This window comes from Mytilus edulis, chromosome 9, assembly GCF_963676685.1.
Source record: "Mytilus edulis chromosome 9, xbMytEdul2.2, whole genome shotgun sequence".
In the NCBI taxonomy this organism is placed as follows: domain Eukaryota; kingdom Metazoa; phylum Mollusca; class Bivalvia; order Mytilida; family Mytilidae; genus Mytilus; species Mytilus edulis.
Genome location: NC_092352.1, coordinates 47,177,699 through 47,197,317, shown reverse-complemented (window position 1 = coordinate 47,197,317; position 19,619 = coordinate 47,177,699). Strand labels below are relative to the sequence as shown.

Sequence of the window (19,619 nt, the reverse complement as noted above, 5' to 3'; positions counted from 1 at the left end):
TTCATTATCTGGGATGAAGATCTTCCTTTATTTACACGAATTCTCTATTTACACAAATTCTCTATTTACACGAAGTTGTCATTAAATGTAATTTGATATTCTGTATTTATCATGCTTTACACAAAAATAAGATCAAATTGCTGGAAGACCCCCCTCCAAAATTACTGAAAGCTATATATTGACCATAATTATAATGTCTCATTGTAAGTTTGATACACCCAATCAGACTAACTCCCTAATGTGTGTATCTAATACTTATCAAAGAAGACCTTTTTTTTTATCCAGAAATGAGTCTTATCAAAAGGAGATTAAATTCAAAATATCACAGAAAAATCTCCATATTTCTCTCTCTGCAGTATTTTTTTAATTTTAGATTTTTTGTTTTGTTTTGTAAAATTATTACCAAAAATTACTTACTATCCTAGAGTATCCATCAGCCTAAAAATCACTTTAGGAATGATCAAAATAAACAATGGATTCAGTTGGATTGATCAATTGTTTCAAAACAATAATATTTATCTGCTAAAAATAAGTCTAGATAGCGTCAAATAGGTTATATTATAGCAAACCACCCCTTGGAAAAATTTTGAAAAGAGAGGGCCTAAGAGGTGAGGGCATCTCCCAGCTGTTAGAATACACACATGTACATGTATATAAATATACTTACACAATTATACACTTGTACTGTAGCACTTCTTCCTTGCCTGGTCAAGTGAGGTCTGACCAATCAAGTGTAACCATAAATTATCTCTCACCATATCAAATTTCTGATGATAACATAAGAACCTCATGTTTACACAGAGAGGGATAATCAGCTAGGATTATCTACAATGGAATAAAATATCAAGTCCACTTTACGTGTTCAAAATAAACCACTTAAAACATTTAAAACAATGGTTTTAAGTTTTATTATACTTTTAAACACTTTAAGTATAGAGTTATAATTAACATTCTTAAATTTTATTTTGAAACTGACACTTAAATAGTGTAAACTATATGTGTTAGAAATGAAATACATATATAGTTATTGCTAGAAAACCAGACATGCATTATAAAGAAAGTCTTTATTTCACGATCTTTCACTAAATTGATTTTTTTATAAATGTAATAGAATTAGAGTGTAAAACTCGTCCTAAAACATCAGAGAAAAATATTGGTTATCAGTGAAAAATCATACTATGCGGTAATTCATTTAGTATGGAAGCTAGTATTAAAGTAATATTTTTTCTTTAGAAAGGAGTATTTCATCCACAACATGCACAATGATATTGTAAGCCAAAAAAATCAGACATGATGATATAATTTGAGGGTCAAAATATGCAGTGGCGGATCCAGAACTTTTCCTAAGTGGGGGCCCGCTGACTTAACTAAGGGGGGGGGGGGGCCGCTCCAGTCATGCTTCAATGATTCCCTATATTATCAACCAAATTTTTCCCACGAAAGGGGGGGCCTGGGCCCCCCCAGGATCCGCCTATGATATGGGGGTTGTACCTTCATGACGAATGATGCAATAACTAATTTCCAAATGACGTGAACAGTAATTTTTTTAGTGGATGACGATAAAATGTACACTTTCTGTTCTTTAAAAGACAATAAAAAAAAATCAACTGATTTTGAATAAATCACAGTACAATTTTAACCAATTTGACCCTTTCAATGGCCTGACTGACTGTAAAGGGCATTTCTACCCTCTAATTTATATGGTTTTAGGTAGAAATTTAAATATGCTGACTATGCAGTATGGGCTTTGCTCATTGTTGAAGGCCATACAGTGACCTATAGTTTTTAATTTCTGTGTCATTTTGGTCTCTTATAGAGAATTGTCTCATTGGCAATCATACCACATCTTCTTTTTTATATTCATGATGTTTTTACTACTTTCTCCCTTCTCTTATATTTATTATATTTCTTGTTTTAGTATATAAAATACCATGATAACATTAAAGGGTCTTGGAGAATGTTAAATTCATTATATGATATTAGATTTCTTTTTTATGCATAGTAGAACAAAATTCTCTCTTAATTTTCACAGTCAAAGGAAACTCAGCAATATAGATTTTGTGAGAAACTTTCAAAAGTTTCGATGAAATAAATTTGGAATTATATAGAGATCTGTCACTATGAACATATAGCTGAGTGAGGGTTGCCTCCCCTTGTTCACTTGGACACAATCTCAGATTTATAATCACCAATGAAGGTTTTAATCAATACTGTGACAGTATTATAGTGCATTATAAATATATATATAAAAAGATGTGGTATAAGTACATATGAGACAACTCTCAATCCATGTCACAATTTGTAAAAGTAAACAATTATAGGTCAAAGTATGGTCTTCAACACAGTGCCTTAGCTCACACCGAAACAGCAATCTTTAAAGGGCCCCAAAAATGACTACAGTGTAAAACCTTTCAAACAGGAAAGCATATTAATGCAAATATCAGAGTACGGTAAATACAATTTTAATTTATTTTCTTTTAACATTATATATGCAAAATGTTTGGGTTTTGACAACAATAAATATATATTTTCTTCAATTAATCTGTCACTAATTGCTACGTTGTCAAAATAGTACTGCAACTGACATCGAAAAAGACGTTTATTTAACGAGTTTAATGGTCCGGAATAACACACGGCTGCAAATTGTTTTAAATGATAGAATAATATCTATATTTTAATTTCCGTCGGGTCGTAAAAAGTTTCTATGGTCACATTTTTGTATTTTATTCCTTTAATGGGGGTACCCCTCAATTTACGGTTTTGGGTAGTTACCTTAAAATCCAAAAATATATTTTTTGGTTAAATTTCCCGCTATTTTCGTAAATATTTTCTATGCACATATCATCAAAGATCATCGGAATGATGAAGACATAAATATTATACCATCTCCAAGTAAAACTTTCAAACTTAAAGTTGGCTGTTTTTTAGATAGAAATTTAACGCGTTTTTCTTTGAAAACGAGAAAACATATGATTCAAAAACAGTATTTGACATTTGAGAGTACACAACATATTATTGCGATACTGCATGCAAATTTTGTTGGACAAATTCCAAACAATTTTGTCAAAAACTCAAAAATAAAAACATCATTTGTACCTTTTTTAATTACGGAAATTTCCTATCCGTCAATCAGCTCCACCATTTATTTTTTCATTCACAATCAATTTGATAGTTTCGATGTGATTATGTAGATTTTGTAGGAAAAGTTAATTTATTTTTGAGTGATTTGAATTGTATAGTAGTTCTTTCGTGTATTTTCTGTAAATAAGTTATATTTTTGTTAATAAAATTTTGACTTTATATAAAAGTTAACCAAATCCTTCGGATAAGAGGTTTTTCCGGATAATGACTATAGTTGACATTGTGTGAAAATACATTGTATGTCAATGTTTAACCTCAGAGCAATTAATATGCATGCAAGTGGTCGGGGGAAAATTACTATTGAAGTTTCGCAGAGATTTGGTGTGTGACAAGGTAATGCTAAAACCAACTTCTCTTGATATTCTGCTTTCCGTGGGTGAATCATCAGTGATGTTATGAGACTTGCACCAGAAGGCAAAATTGGTACGTCTTTAAATTAAATTGATTGATTGATTGTTGGTTGCTTAAAGTCCAGTGGCAAATATGTCATGTATGTTCAGGACGAGAACAAGCTAACAATAAAAACAATAGGTAGGTTTTGTCATAATAGAGGCCATTCGGGATGATGATCGGGAAAATTTAGACTGCCACTGGAAAATGATGGGATATTGGATTGGGACAGAAATTTTTCATTGCAACATGCCACCTACGGCCCCTTAAAGAGTTGATGCAAAGGTTTTTAATGTGCAAAGAACGTGACACTCCCTTTACACGAGGCAGCGGATTTAACGTCCCCATTCTGACCGGACGTGATTGCGAACTTGATACATCCCGCACAGCCAAACGGACGCCAAACTTCGTTTTACTGCCGGTCGGGGGAAGACCAAGTGACCATATTTCGTTTCCCCAGTCACCCTTGGGGAACTTTAAATTAGAAACAACAGAAATCCATATATGTGATCAAACTGATCGACATGTAACCTCACAACCTGACACTTTTATACGATCTCGCGCTCAGTTTCTTCCTTGTAGTTTGGATATGAAAACAGGGTTTTTGTGTAAAAGAAAAACCTTTAAAAAAACCCAGAAAACTACGCAAAACTGAGTCCTCTAAACGTGTTAACAGTCTTTTAAGTTGTGCTTATTAATGTGAGTAATCATTTATCCATGCATAACCAAGTACTTATTGGAGTCAACACCTGTGCAATTAAGTAAAACAGTCACTGAAAAAATAGAATTTGAACTTGCTGTCAGTTCATTAATAACGATTGTTAGTGATGTGATTTGTTTTTCCTTAAGAAAAAGCCTTTCTCATGCATGTAGCACATCCTCTATATATACCGATCAATTTTACTCAAGATTGTCTCTGATGCTTACCAAACTGCCAAACTCCAGAACTAACTAGATATTGTGACACCTTACAATTCAGGCACAGTGGGGCCAAGGGATATGAATTATAGAGTTTAGCTCTGAACTCAATTTAGGGGATGCCATATCTGCTGCAGGAAAATTGAAGTCTATATTAAGATTTTCAGAATTACACCAAGGTGTGTCTGAAAATATCAAGGATACATTAAAAGAAGAACAATTACTTCATCCTGCCACCAGACTGAGTGGTCTTATGAGCTATGTCCTCGTTTTGGTATTTCTATGGAAATGATGCCCGCATAGCTTGTTAATAGATATAGGAAGATGTGGTATGAGTGCCAATGATACAACACACCATCCAAGTCACAATTTATAAAAGTAAACCATTATAGGTCACGGTCCGGTCTTCAACACAGAGCCTAGGCTCAAAAGTTCATTTGATAGTTAATCGATGAAAAATAACACAAAGGCACTTCTGAACCGTATATTGTCCCTAAAGATAACAAAAATTCGTAAATGTATGGCTTTTACAAAATCAATCGTTTCTGTAGCAATTTCGCCCCTTTACATTTGGGACTGGCAGTGCAGATAAATCATGCATATGCATATGGGAATATGGGTCACGAACATTGATCGAAACTTTGTACTCACATTTCTTTTGTGTTTCCTATGCAAAGGGAAGACTATATCTGACGAGTTTGACTAAATCATGACGGTATTTACGCTCCAGATAGCATTTGTACTAAAAAAAAACTGTGTTTGCTTTGAACAAACTCTGTCCTGCGCCGAATTTGTTCTTATAAAAAAGGGAAGTGTCTTGTAATGCTAATACGCGTACTGAATCCGCATGTGATGACTAAGAGATTGCGGATTCATGTCCATATTTTATGAATACTTGAGCTATTGTGTGTCGCTTTTAAAAGTTATATAAGGATCATGACTGAATTTGAATTACAACATTAGAAAATTGGCATTGCATTGTATAATTTTTCATCCTTCCCTTAAAAAATCAATGAGTTAACTTTTTTACCAGGATTATCCACTAAAAAAATGTTCATGCACCAAACTGACTTTGTTTTACACTCAATTTTTTTTAAACCTCGCATTCGCCTCGGGTGACTATAGTATATTTTGTGTTATTACTGCTCTGTCCAGACTTTACAAATGCACAATATGTATTTATCTATAACTAGATACTAATTTTCACAAAATACACAACCTTTAAGATGCAAAATTAAAAACACTGTTTCAGCGCTTGAATTTTGTTTTTTTCAAAGATAGAAAAAATATTGAAATAATTTGATAAACTGGTGTTTTATACTTTAGAAAATAATTCTGTAATATACTAAAGTGAAATACTATACACAATATGAAAGTTTATGGATGTGAAAAGGTCAAGGCCACTTCTTCTTTTGCTATGTCTTGAATGGAAAAAAATCAGAAGGTTCCAAATCAACGCCATTTTGTAATGGCAGCTCTTCATATAATTAGTCAAACTTGTCGTTTTAACATCGTTTATAGCATATTCTTATGGTTGAATCGTTTTTGTAGCATTCTATTGAATAAATATCAGAATATTTCTCCTTTTTGTTCTTGTGTTTGAAATATTGATATTTTTTGGTCTGACCTTTGACCTCAATTTCACAAAATTGTGACCACTCTGGATTTTTACGACCCAACTTTTCTTATTGTACACGTTGTCCTCTTTCCATCGATATATAATTTAGTAGTGTGTTCTTCCGGACCATTAAAGTTTTAAAAAATGAACTCTGGTTGCAGTACTAAAAGGTGTGCCATGTATGTCAATTTTATTATTATGAAATTAAATATGCAGCTTCTAGTAATATGTTAATCAACGCAGAAGATTGATTTGATATACAATGTTATATCACCTTCATATATCATCAATGATTAACAGTATAATGTATAATGTATAGAACTAAACAGTAATAAATATCAAATCTCAGGATATGCAGGAAAATTTTCTTTGGGGGGGGGGGGGGGGTCCAACTCTTAATATTTAAAAGCTGCCATGAACAAAGAAAATCTTAAATGCTTGGGGAAAACCTAAATATACTGAATTAAGATATTTTTCAATTTTTAATTTTCTTTGATTTTTAATTGTTAATTCCTTTTGGTTCTACATGAGTAAGTTAGTTTTAATGAGCTTCTTTTTTTTTTAATCCAAACAGGATAAATTCACATAAAAATATTTATTGATTGCTACCTGGGATAAGAAAAAATATTTTTGGAAGAGATGCCAGGCCTATATAATTACAGGGAATATATTGTATTATTTGCATATTTTTGAAAGATGTTGTTTAGACAAACATTTTAAGTCCTTGTTTTTTAAAAAAAATCCAATGTAGGGTTCAAGGATCCAGAAATTTTTTCACCTAATTTCGGTCATTTTCATATAACTTAAAAGTTGGTGTCCCTTTTCAAAAACAGATTGTCAAAATCTCATTACTGCATTAGTATGCTCCTACTCGAAGCATCAACGAACTTGTTTAACTGTTGCATCGCGTTTACTTCATGATTTATCCTACCATTTTCCTAAATTCGATCAAGAGCAATTAAGGGAAGGCAACAGTTTAAGAATAAAATGATTTTAATGACTCAAAATCGTAATTTTCTCAGTCATCCGATCGCTTACGTGCGTTTCTTTCGATTCTGAAGTCGAAATTCAAACCGGATGTAATGCGACAATACTAAAACGAACAATTCCGGACTTATTCCCGGGATTAGTTTTGTTTATCAAATTCACAGGAAAACATCGTGTTTTTAATATTTTACCTTTAATAATGTAAGAATATTAATGAAAATAGTTGCACTTGCTTTATTTAGCAAGAGAAATCATTTTAAATTTAATACGATTTAATGTCAAATCTGCGGAAGAGAATTTTAGGCATGCGTATCATAGTAAACAAAGCACGTGTGTTAGTAGTGAAAAAAAACTTTTTTCTATGTAAATTAAATCAAGTTTTAATTTAATTTAAAATCATAATTGACAATTGTCCTAGCTGAAAAGTAATTAAATAATGAAGACAGTTGGTATTGAATTTTAATTTCTTTATAATATTAGTTCGGAGCTTGTGATTAATAGCCAGGTGTGAATTAAAAACACAGGTAAAGAGATTAGCGATCATTAGCCAATAGCTTTATACCAAAATTAATTCATACCGAATCAAACATGTTGATCAATAGACTAAATTTGGAATAAACATTCATTATATTCAAAGTAAAAATGACTTTTTAACTATCTAATAAACTGACTTTATCTACCCCAAATATAACCAATTAACTAGTGATAAAATACCAGGGTTATCTTTCTTTATACAGCCTTAATTCAGACTTAAACAGAATTGGAAACTTTACCTAAAATTGTTCTTATTAATATAAGAAATAGGCCATTAACCCTGCAAAAAATGTTTTGAATTTAAGGCCTTGAAACATATGAGCATGATGGTCATCTTTTAATTGAGAAGTTTCATTGCAGAAGAAAAGAAATTAGCTATGATAAGAGAATGTGATATTTCTTGTTTCATTCCATGCTGGTAGTGAAAAAGAATGTATTGCACACTTAAGGTGGTACCCAACACCTTGACTCAAATTAATTTGACTCATTTAATTTTCATAAAATTTTGAAAAAATATTTACTTTGACCCTTTGAAAAAAATATAAAAATGTCAGAAAACTTGAACCAATCACTTTCTCTTGGTTGGATATATAGCAGCTTGAAAAACACTTATTTTGATCATTGAGAAGCTCAATATTTCATACAACGTAATTAAAACGTTTAGTTGATTTTTACAGAGTTATCTCCCTGTAGTGTTATGTACCACCTTAAAGAGAGTTGTCTTGTTTACAATATGTACTTTTAAACTAAGACAAAAAGCTAGTTATGTTACCTGCCTTCCTACCTTCACCCAATCTTTTATTCCTAACCTAAGTTTATGGACATTTTTGTATGATTACCATATAAGTCCAGAAATGCTTATGTAAAGCACAGTTCAAGTAAAAAAATTCCCTACTATAGTCTTAGCAAATTTTAAAACAAAACAATTTTACTTACATACCTTCCCTATTTATTTTTACCAGGAGACAGGAAATAAGAATGTATTTATATGGCCTGATGATAAAGGTCTTTCCTACCCTCTTTCATGTCTATACTTACCATAAGATGTGGTTACTTTCATCACATTACAGTTATCTCCCTTCAATAAATGATTTAGCAAATTTGGTCGCATCTAGAAATAAAATATAATAGATTTGATAGCTCTGACAATGCACTGTTGAATTAAATATTTATATATATTTTCAAGGAGTATCATTCTTTTAAAATAGTCAATATGCACTGATTTTCAAGCTCTTTGGAGACATTGCTAATATATACTGAGGATAAAATTTTATCTTTTAAGCCTTATTCTAACTGATGATTACATTGTGCTTAAAATCATTTTACAATAACAATCCTCTGAAGAGAGTATCTGATTTTTACTTTCTGCACTAGCTGCCTATATATATATGTTGTGTACAAGTTGTAATGTTGTACAAACTGTAATTTGTAAAGATTTTTTGTACAAGTTATCAGTGTTTTATGAATCGCTTAAGGCAAATGTATGATGTAAGCACACAGTCTTTTGTTTTGTATATATTTCTGTCATATTCTCATAACTATATGATACAGTCTAATACTGAGCATTGAAACAGATAATATAATAATAAGAACACAAATAGACCTTTTATTGATATGATTTTGGTATAAGGAGAAAAACAAAATTAGAATTTAAACAATTCATGTGTCCTTATTTCCAGTCTGAGGACAAGGAGAGTAGCACTTACAGTTAGATTGGAGTATGTCAAATTGAATTTAAAAACATTAACAAGGAGAGTAACACTTAAAAAACATAAAACTGAAACATTTTATAATTTAAACCTTTAATACCAGGTGCAAAAAGGTATGTGTCAAAAAACTTTGAACTTGTACAAAAACCCTGTACAAATTATAATTTGTACAAACTTACATCTTGTACACAACATATATATATAGGAGGGGATAAGGTCTCTGCGCAATGCTAGGCGGTGTTGTCGTAGAAGTTAAAAAATAAAGTACAGGTTCCAGCCCCGGCGCTGGGGCTGGAACCTGTACTTTATTTTCTAACTTCTAAGACAACACCGCCTAGCATTGCGCAGAGACCTTATCCCCTCCTCTAACTCTAGCTTATAAAAATAAGCTTTCATTTCGGGGATATATATGTATATTAATATAGTTTTTTGTTTTCTACTTGGTTTTAAATTAATATGGAAATCCATTTTGTTACACCTTGTGATCAATTTATTTGGCAATCGTCAAATGCGTTTTGTTCAAATTTATTTTTTCACTCTTTTGGTCTTTTGGAAAATGTTGTTTGTGCTGTACTTAGACCCTACTACAATGAAATTTTTTACATTCACACGTAAAAAAAGTTTATCCAACACAATTGTAGGTTTGAATGTTGTTTTCAATTTAGACTTGTTTATATATACATAATTCATCTAAACATCAGCCAAACAATGTTAGATATGTAAATTTTCAAATTTTTTGTTTAAGATTCCCTTGCTGGGATTCAAACTCACAGAGGCGGATTTAGGGGGGCCCAGGGGGCCCGCCCCCCCATTTTTGGGAAAAAATTTGGTTGCTTATATAGGGAATCACTGAAGCGTGACTGGAGCGGGGCCCCCTCTTAGGTCAGTCAGTGGGCCTCCAATCTTAGATATATATATATATGTAAGCCTCAATTTGGCTTCAATTTTTGCCCTGTGACTGTGTTGTTTCCACAGATCTGTGTCCTATTCTATATTGAAAGAAAGATGTCCCAAATCTATGTCCCTTTTTCAAATCTGTGTTCTCATGGTGTAGAATGGTAACAAACTTATCAGGTTTTTTTCAGCATTTTCGCACTAAGCAGGTTCGGTAATGGACTTATCATGTTTTGATTCAAGAAATATGAACTTCCTATATGCATGTATATATATAGTAATGATGAGTATATATTAACACATCTGCAACATATCGTAAAACACAAAAATATATAATTAATTTGATGTAGAAGTAATTAAAAAAAAAAGATAAAATTTTATTTTGTCTTGTACATTTTAAAACAAATATTATTAATCACTAAAAAAAGATGTAACGGTAATTTCGATGGTGTAATACAAATATTAAAATAAAGATGTGATATCATGGATATTGTTATTTTTAAATTGGAAAATATCATAATATAATTGTCACACCTTTGCAGTCATTCCCATTCTTATTTACACATTTCTCCTTAAAAGATTAAGAGTCGATGCCATAATTAACAATAAATAAACCGCAATCTTGTTTTAAGACCTAAACATATTGTGGTCTGATTTTATGTGTAGGAAGAATCAAAGTATAAAATACTTACATTTCAACAACTTTGTTCCTCTTCCTTTTTGCCCTAATATTTGTGTTAGAGGCAAAAAAACAGCAGGAAAAACCGCCATCAGCAGTTATTCCTCCTCTATCTCAATTAAATTGCTGAAATTAAATGATAAAGTTGTTGCTTTTAATATCGCCCTTTTTCTAACCATTGCATGTTTTTTACTTTCATAGAGCTAACCCATGTTTATCTTAAAATCTCAAAATGCATTAAAGTTTCATACACTTTATGAAAAGTAGTATTTAACATTTTTTTTATATAATTGTTGTACTATATCTTGAAGGAGTATCTAACATTTACATCCATAACTTTTTAATGTTTCTTAAAAATATTGGTTATCTTAAAAAAAAAATTAGGACAAATACCTCTGACACAAATATAATTGATATTTAAATTGTCAAAACCTTTCATAAACAGAAAAATACAAAACATTTCTATTCAAAATTTTAAAAAGTAGGTCTCTGGTATTCCTAATCAAGCTTAAGGTGGCTCGGGCCTATTCGAAGTTTCTATCAGAAGTGACGTATTTTTTGTTATTTTATTCTTTCCAGAAAGTGAATCAAATTGGTCGAAAAAAAATAGGGGGTCACGGACCATTTAAGCTCAAATTTTTACCTATTAAACATGCATGTAAAAGGGACCATTTTTCAATGAAATGATGGGGAAAAAAGAGGTGTTGACATATTTTTATCGGAATATTAAAAAAAACGTTCTATGATACTTTGTCCAAAACTGTAATATAAAAAGCTGAAATACAGCTTCAAACAATAAGCAAATAAAAAACATAGCTCACCGATAAGGAAAAAAAAATATTTGCCTTAAAACCCAAATTTTGGCAGGAAAATGTTGAAAATGGGTGAAATGTCATTTTGAGCCTTTAAAAGATACACAATAATGAAAATATTCTTTTACTGACATAACTACAATGATTAAACATTTCTAATCAATCAAAATATTTAAAAAATTAATATCGAATTTACGACAAATACTTTTCATATGCATTGTAATTCATGCGTGAAATTATGCGCAGTCAGATAGTCCCGATGCACCTTAAGATGTTTTAAATTACAAAAACAAAATATTTCTTTACAATAGCTGTCATGGCTGTGAAATGAAATGAAATGACGTGCCACCAGTGAAAACATACCTTTCAAACGAGACAGACGTTATTTCTCCCTAGAGCAATCCTGTTTCCTCCTCTAGGTCTTCCAACAACTGAAATAGAAATACCAATTAATTTCTGCTTCAAGAATACTAAATTTTTGGTTAAAATGGCATTTTCTAATTCCTAGATGTTTGAATTAAGCTTTTGAAGCATCATTCCTTGCAACACTTTTCCTAACGTTATGGTTTGGCTAAATTGTCCCCAATTAAATCTTTTATTCAGATTATTTAACCAATAGACTAGTCTGAGCATTATCACTCTGTATGCACTTCAACGATTTATAATTTTCAGGCAACTGTGTTTGGATTTTACAAACCAGATCTTGAAAAATGCAGAATTTTCTGAATTCTATTTGATAATTTGGTAACCGATTTGTGGCTTGTCTATTGATGTGTGTTTTGGTTTTTTCTTTATATGTTAACACCTTAAAATTAAATGATTACATCATAATTGAAATCTGAAACAGTTGATGAATGCATTAAAGTTTCACTCCAAACATAAGCAAGCCATGCCCCCTTCCCAAATCCATGAATCTGGACATAGATTGGGATATTTCTCCCAGCCCAGTCTGAGGTTATAGCTGAGAAAAAGTACAAATAGATATAGGAAGATGTGGTATGAGTGCCAATGAGACATTAACTCTCAATCCATGTCACAATTTATAAAAGTAAACCATTATAGTGCAAGGTACAGTCATCAACACGGAGCCTAGGCTCACACTAAACAGCAAGCTATAATGGGCCCCAAAAATTACTAGAGTAAAGCCATTCAAAAGGGAAAATCAACAGTCTTATCTATGTAAAAAAACGAGAAACAAGAAATACTTATGAACCACATACACAGACGACAACAACTTGACATCAAAATCCTGACTTAGGACAGGTGCAAACAATTGCAGGGGGATTAAACGTTTTAATGGAACCAAACGGTGAAACCTTCTCCCTTTTCTAAGGACACACTATAAAATATCAATTGGAATGGCCTAACTCAATCAAAAATGTATACTATAACACATCTAAGGTGAAGTATATCAAGGTAATCATTGGTTTCTTTTACAAAAAAATTAAATATCTTTATATCATTGTAAAAAACGTTTTGAAAAATAATTCTTAAAATTTGTTTGAATTGAACTTTGTCAAGTTATTTTTTACTTGTCCACGGGCAACCCAGACAAAAAAAGTTACTTCTCCAGGTGATCAAATGTACCAGTCTGACATAGCATTTTCACAATCTGACACCCCTGAGTATATTAGAGGTAATAGCTGAGGCAATGTACAAATGTATATGTTCCAGTGAATTTGTATATTTGAATATGTAGAATCCCTGAAGTCATTAGTAATTATATATAATCCCTGAAAATAACCAGTGATTTTACATAATCACTGAATATTTTAATGATTATTCTACAAATTCCCTAATATGATTTTAGGGATTATCAATAATTTAAGGATCCTTTGTTAGATATTTTTTTTAAATATAGACAAATTATCATTCCCCCCCCTTTCCTGTACCTTGCCAGATGATATAATTCTGCTTTTAAACACAGAGGGTGATCTTAAAGATATAACCAACACAGGGTTTTGAGATAAAGATGAAGTCTTCAAAATTCATAATATCAACATTCCCATTATATTGATAACTTTACATGTATTTTTTGTTTAATAAAATCCAGCGTCAAATGGATATGGAAATCCACAGAGCATTTTATTTGTGGTCAAGATTATGGAACATCTGTTTTGTGTTTTTATTTCTTCTTTTTCAAATGAACAAGAAATTAAAACTGAGAGAACTTATGCAAGGATTTTTTATTTTAAATGTGGACATTGCAGTAAAATAGATGTGAAGCAAATAAACATGTCTATTAAAATCACTTTATTATCAGGGCAAATATGCAATGGTCGATCCATCTAAATTTTTATTTGTAAAAAATAAATGATTGTTTTTGTAACCTTTTGGTTAACATTTCAATGTATTGTGTCTAATATTATACACATGCAATTATAGCCTTTGTATGAGGTCGATACAAGGATATATTGACCTGAAACAAGTATATTGACTAAGGATGAATTATTATTTTAATATTTTAAGTTTAACATTTTAAAGAATGGTTATCATTTGATAAATTGTGCTGAACATTTTATAATTTATGTTTATTGTGATGTTTTATTATGATTTAATAGAATAAACTATTTGACTTTTAGTCATTTTCTTTGCAAATAAAACTAATTCTTCATTTCAGTTAATATGTAGAATCCTTGACGTTTTTTCAAGTGATTATACATAATCCCTGAAAATTTCAGGAAATTTCAGGGATTCTACATAATCACTGATTATACAAATTCACTGTAACACTGTTAAATACATGTAATGTAACACATCTAAGTTGAAGTATATCACTCTTCACATGTGTCCACACTGGCTGTGCTGGAGGGACACATATGTCTATGCTTTAATTTATGCAAACTTCTCACCATTGCTGTAGGTATCACTTTTAAATTAAAGAATGAAGAGTAAACAACTGTTATTATTTTTCTTCAATGGCTCCAAAATGTAACAGTCATTATGGTGTGACATCATATATTGAATGAGGTCAATGTTGGGCATGTGACATAGAGCTAAGTCATATTTTCTGGCACACAAAATGCAACCTTACATAAACAACTGCACCATGAGCACACGATACGCCTACCACGTTTTCAAAGAACAAAGTTAAAACTTCTCAATGTCATATTAGAAATTTATAAAAATCCAAAGGGAGGTTATCTTAATAGATTAAATCAGTCACCAAAGTTTTGTGAAAACTGCTCATTATTCGAAGCACTTTAGGGATATTGTCTGAAACTTGAAAATCACCCCTTTTTGTTGAGCCTTTGACTTTAGTCTAAGCGAGACATAGCCATCCTACATTTTGTCAGAGTTGTCGTCAGCGAAGGCAGGGTCTACAAATTTTCACTCTGTGGTTAAAGTTTTTGAAATTTAAAAAAGTATTAACTTTCTTAAACTATCCTGGATTTGTACCAAACTTAGACAGAAGCTTGTTTTATGATCAAAAGATAGTATCCAGAAGTAATTTTTTTTAAAAAGAACATTTTTTTTTCTTCAGTATTTTAATTATGAATGGACTTAGTTTTTCTGCCAGGAAACAATACATTCACTCTGAGGTTAAAGTTTTTAAAATTTTAATAATTTTCTTAAACTATCCTGGATTTGTTTCAAACTTGGCTAGAAATTTGTTTATGATCAAAGGTAAATATCAAGAAGGAAATTTTGTTAAAATTTTGTACCTGTTGTATTTTACTTATAAATGGACCTAAGTTTTTCTTCAAGTTAACATTAACATAATATACACAGTGGTGGATCCAGAAATTTTCACAGGTGGGGGTCCACTGACTGACCTAAGAGGGGGCCCGTTCCAGTCACGCTTCAGTGATTCCCTATATAAGCAACCAAATTTTTTCCCAAAAAGGGGGGCCCGGGCCCCCTGGGCCCTCTCTTAAATCCGCCTCTGTATACAGTCTGCAGTTAAAGTTTTTAAAACATATATAAGATTTATAAACTATCCTGGATTTTTACCAAACTTAGACAGCAGCTTTTTACAATCAAAAGATAGTATCAAGAGGAATAATTTTATTGAAAATGGGAAATGAAGTCTAGCGGGACACGGGAAATTACAAAAAAATAAAATTGCTTACGTACATAGTGTAAGCGGGATATGGGAATCTGACAAAACCTCAAAGAGACCCCCTTTCAATAGTCTGAATAAGACATTTAAACAATTCACCCAAGTTTCATGCATGGTTGAATCATTTTTGAGTAAATATCAAAGATGTTGACAAAGAATACACCTTATTGCTAATCTCAGCTGACCCGGCCGCTTGAACTTTTAACGCATACAACAATCACTTTTCCATTGTGGCGTCAGATATTTTGTTTTGTGACGTCAAAATTTTACGGGAACCTGTGTGATATTCAGTAATGCGGACAAATAGCGATAAGGTGTATAGATTTACAAACCGACGGATGACAACGGTATACCATAATATGTTCCGTAAACATGTGTAAACTACTGGCAGCAAGAGGGTTAAAGTGTCATTAGCAAGGCCGTAGCTAGGCATCTTATTTTAGTGAGGCAAAATAATTGAGCCGAGCGAAGCGAGGCGAAATTTTTTTTTGGAGGGTATGTAATGAATGGTGTAAAATCCTGCATTCTAGGCATTTTTAGAGAGTTTGATAATGTTTTGAATTTGGACACTTTTTATATAAATTTTTCATTTTTTAGACTTTTTTACTAACACCAAATTTTTAACAACTTTATTTAAATTTATATGCAAGATAATCATCCAAATATCTCTGATTTGAGTCTGCTGCCAGAACATAGAACAAACATCGATTCAGTAGAGTTTTCCAAAGTTTTCTATGGCCGGTTCAGTCAAATCGTTTCAGAATCATAATTTGGTCTGCTGATATCCTCATCGCGATGAACATGGAGCATGGCAAGACCGCACAATCTCGCGCCAATCATGCATGCTCTTTTCCAAGTTTTCAGTTGTTTCAGGGCAATCTGTGTTTCTAAAGGTAGCACATCATCATCAACACAATGATCAATGTCTTCTTCCAATTCCTTCTCCATCAGCAATCTGGTAGCAGCATCGGTAGTAACAGTTTTGTTTGCAAAAGGGAAATAAGCTTTCCTGTAAGCACCATCATACAGTCGCAGTTACAAAATATTAAACTCGCTTTTATGCTGACAAAGAGTAGACAAACTAGGGATAGAATGAGATAAGGACGCCTCCGGGTGCGGGAATTTCTCGCTACATTGAAGACCTGTTGGTGACCTTCTGCTGTTGTGTTTTTTTTATTTTGGTCGGGTTGTTGTCTCTTTGACACATTCCCCATTTCCATTCTCAATTTTATGTATATGATTCTATCTATAGAGTAAGTATATATGGGTACAGGAGAATTAGAATGGATTTTTTGACGTTTGTACATGTAGTTCCGTAATTGTAAATTATTTCCGGAAATAGTTGGTGGTATTTTAGTTCCAGAATCAATAAATTTAGGGGTTAGGGTTTGGGGGTGTCCGATTCCGAAACCCCGAATATAAAGAAACGAAATTCCGTAGTCCCGAATAAGTAAAGACAAAATCCTGTGTTAAAGGTTCTACCATTCCTCAATAATATCAAATTGGAATATGGGATATTCTTTCAATTTTTAAGGTTAAAGAAACATGGATAAAAACAAATCCATGCATTCATGTTTCATAATTTATTTATATTTCATTTATCTGTAAAGAGAAAGTTTAAAGTTCGTGAAATGAATACGCAGACAGGACTGCCCCCTTGCGATGCCCAGTACTTGATTTGTCAAAAGTTGGTGAAACGGAGAAATGAATACGCAGACAGGACTGCCACCTTCCGAAAACCAGTACTGTATTTGTCAGTCTACTTATTGTTTTTTGATTGTTCTAATGAAGTTATATGCTATACTCAGACTCTGTTAAAAAAAATAGTTTACTAGAATTGTCCCTTCTTTACCTTCAGTGTCGCTTTTCCTTTTTCTGCAACAGCCTGTTTTTAACTCAAGATCCATGATGATTATCGTTACTATAGGTTAATGTAATCGAGAAACATCACCCGTTGAGATGCTTAGTTATATCCAGGAAGAATAGTTTAAAACTAATGATGACAAGTTATAGAAATTAAGGTTGAGACAGAACAACAAATGACTATTATATTTATATATATGTATAAAAAAAATAAACAGTGTCAAAATTTTAGTGAGGCAATTGCCTCACTTGCCTCAATGGTAGCTACGGCCTTGCATACACCTTATCGCTATTTGTCCGCCATTGCTGGAAATCACACAGGTTCCCGTAAAATTTTGACGTCATAAAACAAAATGTCTGACGCCACAATGGAAAAGTGATTGTTGTTGACGTCAAAAGTTCAAGCGGACGGGTCAGCCGGGAATAGCGTAGTCCAAATAATTATGACGTCTTGAAAGGCTATTATAAGGCGTCAAAGAAAAAAATTATAATAGCCTTTCAAGACGTCATAATTATTTGGACTAGGAATAGCGATAAGGTGTATTAGACATATTTATAGGTCTCTGTCACAAGTGACAAAATACAAAACATGTACTTTATTCACAGTATGTGTGTCATGTTGCAATTTGTTTATATAACGTTTTTATCACTATGAAAAAGCCCATTAGTGCTTTTGTTTACATGTTTTGATTTGTGCCAGTCCATTCAAATAAAGTTTTCCAGCCAAGATCCTAAAATTGAAAATCATTAGAGTGCAGTCCCTTTGAAATAAAACCTTTCAATGACTATGACTTTAAACTACAAATGAATTGCATTAAGCGTGTGTATGATAATGATTCACCGAACGCTAGAGGGCGTGGGTACTACAATTCTGGTTTTCCCCATATGGTCGTATGCGGACATAAACAACAAGATTTCTGGGTTTTCCATGCTTAGAAGAGATTCGCTGTAAAATTAATGTTTTCAAGAAAGTTTTGGTAAGCTTTGTAAAGGCTATGTCAACTAATGAAATGGCCAGCTCATCACCACTTTTGCATACATTTCCACTGTTTTTCCATAATGACAATGTTACTAAAAATAGCTAGATTTTAGACATTCTTGTCGAAAACAATTTTATTGTCTATTTCTACATGTTTAGATTCTGTTTAAATGTAATATGGTTACACAAAGCAGTACCATATTTGATAACCAACAAAAGAACTTTAATTGAGAATATGCATGACAGTTGTCACCAATAAATTATTGTAAATATTAATTTGCTTGTAATTTACTTATTGTGCATGTTTTATAATGAAAAATTCACACAATAGCCTAATATGGGAAAAAGAAAGTCGAACAACTTTTTGAGAGGTTTTTTAACAAGATGATAAAACTATCATTTGTATCTAACTGTCTTTGAAATAATACTGTGGTCGGAGGCCTTTAAAATCCAACTAGGGCTGGTAAAAATTTCAAAACCAGATGCCAGACGGGCTTGTGTAAAATTAGTCTGAGATTACTCTGATGATTTGCTGTTTTTCCAGACAGCTCAGCTGGGACAATCGTCAATGGGCCATGAATACATTATCTTACATAGTGTTATATAGCTAGAACTTTAAAAGGGAATGATAATTTTTTTACCAAAAGGGCACTTTGCGCATCAACTATTTCAAATAGGACATATAGATAAACTAGTATTAAAGTTACACATTCTCATTAAGGAATGACTGTAATATTTTTTTCTGTCTTAAAATAATGAAGAAGTAACATAAAAAATGTGGTCATGGTACATGTATGATGTAGTGCACACTGAATAACGCGTGTAGCGGGTTATTTAACAGTGTGTACCACATTTTTTATGTTATTTCGAATAGACTGACATAATATTACAGTTATTTCTTAAAATTTAATTTTAAATTCCATTTTAAACAGGTATAAATCATGAAAAAATGTTGATCATGTCATGGTCACATGACAAATTGTGTCTATCATATGATAAACAAAACGACGTCATCCAATCAGAAGACGGGTT

At 32.0% G+C, this 19,619-nt stretch overlaps 2 protein-coding genes across 6 annotated transcripts in view; one reads left to right on the top strand and one right to left on the bottom strand.

Moving 5' to 3' along the window:
- The window catches only part of LOC139489725 (chondroitin sulfate N-acetylgalactosaminyltransferase 2-like), a 57,215-nt gene extending 38,800 nt beyond the window's left edge, over window positions 1-18,415 (bottom strand). For 2 of the 4 annotated variants that reach the window (XM_071276470.1, XM_071276475.1), the window contains exons 1-5: window positions 18,290-18,415; window positions 12,046-12,113; window positions 10,884-10,996; window positions 8,627-8,699; window positions 668-825 (exon numbers count right to left, since the gene is read on the bottom strand). The gene's annotated coding sequence lies outside the window, so the exon portion shown is untranslated. Of the gene's footprint in view, window positions 1-667; window positions 826-8,626; window positions 8,807-10,879; window positions 10,997-12,045; window positions 12,114-18,289 lie in introns of those variants that run through there. The other 2 variants (XM_071276469.1, XM_071276473.1) reach the window with 2 other exon arrangements.
- Window positions 18,407-19,619, top strand: part of LOC139489724 (nuclear factor NF-kappa-B p105 subunit-like) — a 57,994-nt gene continuing 56,781 nt past the window's right edge. Inside the window, exon 1 of one of the 2 annotated variants that reach the window (XM_071276465.1) lies at window positions 18,407-18,585. The gene's annotated coding sequence lies outside the window, so the exon portion shown is untranslated. The remainder of the gene's footprint in view (window positions 18,586-19,619) is intronic. The other variant, XM_071276468.1, reaches the window with a different exon arrangement.